This window comes from Sorex araneus, chromosome X (assembly GCF_027595985.1).
Source record: "Sorex araneus isolate mSorAra2 chromosome X, mSorAra2.pri, whole genome shotgun sequence".
Taxonomy (NCBI): Eukaryota; Metazoa; Chordata; class Mammalia; order Eulipotyphla; family Soricidae; genus Sorex; species Sorex araneus.
In genome coordinates this window covers 295,397,706-295,404,852 of record NC_073313.1, presented here as the reverse complement: position 1 = coordinate 295,404,852, position 7,147 = coordinate 295,397,706, and positions in this window count along the sequence as shown.

The window sequence follows — 7,147 nt, the reverse complement described above, 5'->3', positions numbered from 1 at the left end:
ACAGAGAAACAAGTTCAAACCTATAATGTTCATTTTCAGGTATTTTAGGCTTGTATTTTACAGCAACATATCCCCTCTCCTTCTAAATTTTACAATACAGAGTTAATTTGCATATACCTCATGAAGTAATGGATTGTTACTATTTTTAGGTTGGTGGGAGAGTAGTTTTTATCAGAATAATAAATATAAAAAGCTACAAACTAATTATAATATGGCTAGAAGCAATGCCATAAAATAAATAGGAACTAAACTATAATGTCTTTGTTTATTTTATTATATAACAATAATTTTAAACCATTTGTTTGCTTTTGAGCTAAAGAATACTTGCTTTGCTCTTGTTGGCTTGTTTCATATTTTATATAAACCAAGTAAAGAGAAATAGTTTGAGAAATTACTAGTGAATCAGGACTTAATGAGTTAACCCTGACCAAAGTGAGCCCAGTTGTGGTAGAAATATTAGAAAAGTGTTTTGAAATAGCAATTTTATTGGCATAAGGGCAGTATTAGAGCATAGCATTTGAAATAAATGCATTGTGCATAAAACTCTTTTAGGAAAATACAATGATGCATCATCTTCAATGAAAAATATACTGTTACTTTCTGTACTACAACTTGAACTTTAATCATTTCTCAAAGGCCAGACTTTTCCCCTTCAAATATTTACATTCAATTAAGCTGCTGAATGAGTCTGTGCTCAGAATAAAAAATAGTAATAAAGAATTGAACTGCATTTTGAACTGAAGGATGGTTTTTTTTTTCCATCAACACTGTTAAGAACATACTGACATACTGGTCTTTTTATAAATTAACATAGAATTCTGAAATAATTGCAATTCATTGTATCAGATGGACAAGATAGAGAACTGGAGAACGGTCATTATCCACATGCACAAAACACATTACGTGACTGCAATAATTCCTCCAGTAGAAAATATTTCATTTATACTCAATTTACATGGAAACACTTAAGAAAATGGCAAAGTGTGAAGATGATGGCTATTAAAAGATCAGCTCGATATCTTCTTGCCGAAAACTCACTGCTGTGCTGCCCTTGACGTGACCTATAGAATTTCATGTTGGCAGGAAACCAACTTTGAAATTTGTTCTGTAGCAAATCATTGTGGCAATATACTTCCAGGAATTAAACCTTTACATCCCAGGGTAGAGTTGCCAGAGAGCATGGAGGGTCTCTTCTGATAGGAACCATGAAGGAGACGTTGGCCAGAAATTCAAAGCCATATGTTAGACCTGTCAAAAATGATATGGCTCTGCTTACAAAAACCTTGCTCAGTGGCTTTGCCAGGAACCCCGTGGCAGTGTCCTGCCGGAAAGCCATTGCATGTGTTATTACTGCCAGAAATTGATGCCGCCCTGGGATAATCTAACAGCACTAAAAACCCAACCTCTGGGTTTCTACCGCCAGGCTTTAACTATTAACAGAGCCTGTGAGTGTATTACAGGGAAATAAGGTCTATTTGCCCTCTCTAGGGCAAGGGTGCCTATCCTATTGGCTTCAGACACTAACAGTTAATTAGCTCTTTGGAAAAGAGTCCTGGCTATGATTGGGTGAGTTGTTTCTTGATTTACATGAACTAAAGCTAACATTTTCCCAAGAATGTACTTAAATGCTAGTTTTGTTTGTAGATGATAAATAGTTATGTAAGAGAGAAAAGCTAGCTACTTTGGTGATAGAGGAGTAGTTGGTAGATTATGTAGTAAACATCAACTTAGTATTTGCTGTACAAAGCCTGGAGTAATAACACTTTGATATCTTTGTGTCATAAAACCAATAGATGATGAATATTTTCAATATTCTATAGAGCAGTGAGTTTTACACACAGACATTTTATGTTGAAAATATACCACAATAACAAATGCACCAAGTCCATATTTAGGATCCAAATATATTTTTAAAATATTTCAATTTGAACTAATGAGCCTATTTACCAAAGCTGTGTAAAACTGTGATACATAAAGCATAAAGTATGGCCCATGAGTGGTGCCAGATTCTGATTTGTTGTAATTGTTCTTTTTATCAGAGAAATACAGAAAATTTGAAGTGCTTAGACAATATAACCATTTGCATCATTGAGATGTTTTTCATGTATTTTATGTACTTTATCACATACTAATTTGAAATGTGCTTAAAATTGTAAATGATCTCAGTACCAGAGATAGTTTGAGTTGTAAGTGTTCTAAAATAGCCATCTAGCTACCATCATCTCATCCTTTTATGATTAGAATTCATTTTTTAATCCTAAACTGAATAACACATTCCTTCATCTCTGCTCATACAACCATAATAGTTATCAAAATTTAGCTCTCTTTTAAAATTAGTGTTTCTATGAGGTTGGTGACATAATACAGCAGATAGGGGACTAGCCTTGCATGCAGCTGACCCTGGTTCAAACCCTCGTAACCCCATAGGACCCAGCTCAGCACTGTGAGGAGTGATCCCTGAGCACAGAAACAGGAGTGGTCCCTGAGCACAGAGCCAGGAGTAAGCCCTGAGCACCTCTGGGTATGGTCCACAAATACCCCTAGATCAAAAATGCATTGTGACTACTCAGCTCTGCATTCTTTGGATATTAATGTCTTAGATGCCTCAAAATTTCTGTGCTAAGAAATGTGTTAGTTTATAATTCCACAGTGAGCACTTTCCCCTTCTTAGTTCATTCTGGGGAATACAAAAGGTGTTGTAATTTTGTTAAAAAAAAAAAAAAACTTTTGTCCCTGGGCTGGGAGATATCTCAAGGGATGAAACAGGTGCTCCCACATATAATACTTTGTACCACATAGATCCTAAGCAGCTAGAGGGGTATCCCTGCTGACCCACTATCACCTCTATACACAAGCTGCACCCCATCATTGCCTGAACTACAAGAGGTCAAATTCTGTCTCCTGGGTAACAAGTATTAATAATAGAAGAAGTCTTGGTCTCCAAGAACTGATGCAGAGCATCCTACTCTCATCCAGCAACAAAATAAAAGTGTAGTTCTTCTACATAATTTCTCTAATGACACGGCTGACCCCAGTTGAAAAATCAATATGTAATTTTGCTTATAAAGCAGTTGAATACTGCAAACTCAGGTTCAATCCCCAGCACTGCTTATGATTCCCTGAATCTTGCTAGGAGAGATCCCTGAGTGATAGCCAGGATGAAGCACTGAGCATCTAAAAGTGTGGCTCCAAACAAAACAGCATTACTATTTCCCCTAATTTTTAAAAGAAGTGTATATGAAATCAGGCTTCTGCCTGCAAAAAAAAATTATTACAAATTAATTTTTGATATAATCCTTTACCTTTATCACTCAGATTCTCTGCAAATTTTGTTTTAAATTCTGCTATTAATAAAGTCTAATTAGTGTTTGTGATACATAAGAAAATAGTTTACCTCTTTTATCTGATAATTTCATAGAAAATTCAGTGTTAGCTATTTTTATGTCCCAATCTGAGTCCTGCTATTACAGCTGAAAAATCAGAGATCTACTCTACTGTCAGAGCATTCATTATATAGCAAAAAATAATACTCAAAGGAATAATTTCATGTATTAATATACAAAAGATCATCATCATCATCATCATCTTCATCATCATCATCATCCTGTTGATCATCGAATTTCTCAAGCGGTCTCAGTAACATATCTATTCGTCCTAACCCTGAGATTTTAGAAGGCTTTCTCTACTTGTCCTTCCCAAAGATGCTGCATTGGAGGCTCTTTCAGGGTCAGGAGAATGAGGCCCATCATTGTTATTGGTTTTGGCATATGAATACACCATGGGGAGTTGGCGAGGCTCTCCCATGTGGGCAGGAAACTCTCGGTAACTTGGCAGTTTCTCCCAGAGGGAGAAATAGGCTATAAGTTTCCGGGAGCTTGCTTTTAAGTCTCTGGATGCTGGCCATTGATGGGATTGCATGGCGCCAGGGGCAGTCTCTAGGTGTGACTCCCTAAATCTGGGTGGAAGAGGCCTAGTCCTGATCCAAGCAGGCTTGGAGGTCTCAGCCCGGGTCCCACACACCTCAGTTCTGTAGGATGACATTGCTTTGTCCTTTCCCCCCTTGCCACAAGGAGCTTAGGTTCATCCTAGTCACACCCATTAAGGTGTTCCCGTTCCCGAATCACTCCCATTTCTTTGTTTATCTGTAACCACTTCTCTATGCTCTCTTCCCCAAAACAGTTAATCCGCTTTCCCCTAATCTGACTCTGCTAATTTGTAAAGTCACTTCCTAGGACACTGAATTTATATTATAAGTTAATATTGCCTTTCTCCTCTCCTTATGTCTTTTGAATAATTTACTTTAAAGTAATGTCCTTTTTGTATAGACACAAGAAGACAATATTATGCTTTTGTAACTTGGGATTTAATTGGCTTCGAATATTATTCACTCCTGGACATCTGCTTTCTCCATTTAAACCTCAGTTGCCCTCAGTTCCTAGCACCCCAAAAGCAGGGTCCTGACGAGGGACAGGACGGATCCAGGGCAAGCAGTGAGTTATGTGCTACCCTGGCATCGAGATGGGCCTGGCCAAAGTGCCTAATGTTTAACTATAAGTTAAGAGCTTGATCATGGACAAATGCTGTCATGATCCAAAAGTAATGATGAGACTAGGACCCTGCCAGGGATAGAAAAGATTAATCTAGCCTGAGCACTGTAGTCTGAGATCGAGATGGCCTCAGGAGAGCAATTCTATAAACTTTAATGCATTTCTTACTGTGTCTATACAAAATGATTAATATTATGAATACTTATATGTTTGCTGGATGAGGAGAGGAGAAACACACTCATGGGACCCTGTCCTAGAAGGAGCATCCCCTGAGGGAAAGAACTTTACCTCTATTGATGATGACCACACCTATGTGTAAGCCCCAACCCTCTCATGCTGGGGGGATTTAACTAGGCTATAAGAGTGGGTTGAGGGGCCAGATCCAGGGCCGAGATCCAGAGAGAGATCCAGAGCCAGGAGAGAAGCAGAGAGAGAGAGAATGAAATAAACTGATCGAGCAACCAGTTTGGCCTTCTTCCTTCCATCACCTGCCCTTGACCAACAGCCACACACAGCGGTTCCAGAGCACCGAACGTGGGCGGTGAGACAGAGCCACTCGGAGACCCCGCGAATACACACGCCCATCGGCATGCTTTAGAAAACTAAAGCATGGGTTCCTCTGCCAGTACCTTCATGCATAAGACTTGTCCGGACGTGTGGAGAGGGGCCTTGAGCATGGCTGTGGCTAGGCTCCGGAGGTCTTCGGCTACCAGGAGCTCTGCTCTGGGCGGGGAGGGAAGCTGGAGCCCATTCCCCTCCGAGGGGACCCAAGAGAAGACAGCCAGGTGCTCTGGCCAGAGATTCTCTGTGTTGCTCTCTTCTGGGAACTTGCTTTTAAGTCTCTGGATGTTGGCCGTTGATGGGTTTGCATGGTGCCTGGGGCAGTCTCTGGGTGTGATTACCTAGCTACTGGAAAATATACAAAGGATAATAAAAGAAATTAAATATAATTTTTAACATGCCACATGATACTATTTGATATAAAATGTAGCTGCAATTTTTCAAAGAAAAGATATTTAAACATATTGTTTGGAGAAACTCGTTATCACAAAAACATATATAGAATGCAACACAGTAGTCTTATAATTTTATTGGTATTATTTCAGAAAATGATACATGGAAGTAAAAATACCAAAATGTGAACTATTTAATAGTTTATGTGAAAGATTTTGGAGCTATTTTTATTTTACTTAGTGTATTTTTCTGGATTTTCTTAATATTTTACAATAAACCATGATAATTTTCAAATATTCTACAAAAAGTACGTAATTGGGATTTTGACTTGATTTATACTCAACTAATTTGTCAATGATTGTAATATTTATATCATTTAACCTATTAAGAAAAACAATGCTAATTTATGAAAATGTTTAATCAATTATTTCTTTTAATATTTTATTTAGATTTATAATATTCATGCCTATTTTACATTATAATTTTATATGGAATATGTTTTTCTATTAGTTGTCTATTAAGTTAATATCTGCTCTTATTCAGGAGCTTTTTAAATATGGTCACAATTGATACTAGGTAAATATTAAAATCTTTTTTTGTATTTTCATACATATGGAAAAATTTTTATAATGCAAGCTATTATCTTTTATTTCTTTTATCTTTCTCCAATATGAACATGTTTTTCCCTTAAAAATTGGCATCTCCTTTTCTGCTCTTATCCTCTAGCTTTAGATGTGTGGTTTCACATTTGATCTATTGTTCTTTTATCCCCAGAGCTGTTTTATCTCTCCACAAGAAACAAGAGTTTTTTTTCTTTAAATCATGTTTCCCCTTTGAACAGTGGATTTAAAAATTAGATAAACCATTATTAACACAACCTCACGGCAGGACACTAGTTGGAGTGTTACCATATTTAATAGATGAGTACAAATTAGTTTAAGGCCTTAGGAACAGGTCTCCAAAATGTTGAAAAATGTAAGGCAGATTATTGAGGCTTAAATTTCATTGTTATAATAAAATTCTCATATGCTATTGAACAGTAGCAATAAAGAGAAGACATTCACCAAGATTATATACATTCTCAAGGAAAACTTGTGTTTTTCCTAGAGTATATGATATATGTAGTGGTAGTCAGTCTTTTCCAAATACTGTGTGTAAGTCTAAAGATCCCAAAAGTAATATTGTTGGAAATCAAAGGACATGGTTTTACTTTCTACTTTTTAAAAATCAATTGTATTTTGTCGGCTTTGTGATGAGACCTGGTCATATTGCAAACATAATGTGTTTATGTATAAACCTGGTCATATTTACAAACATAAAATCTTGGCCTCCACAGGTTTATATATAAAGGATAGTTTATAAGTAGATGAACACCTAAATATTTTGGATAATGATAAATGTCTCTAAAAATAACAGAACAAAGAAATGGGAGAAAGAGATAGACTAGAAGTTGGAATGTTTTTCTACACCAGCTAATAATATCATTTGAGGAGGTAAACTTTGAAGGAAATTGCTGAGAAAGCAATTGTGCTAACAGTGTTTAAAAGAGAGAGTGAACACAGAGAATCCAACTCAGATCTAAGCTTAGTCTTCTCCAAATTTAGCTTAGATATTGGTTTTGTTCACAAATGCAAATTCCTAATAAT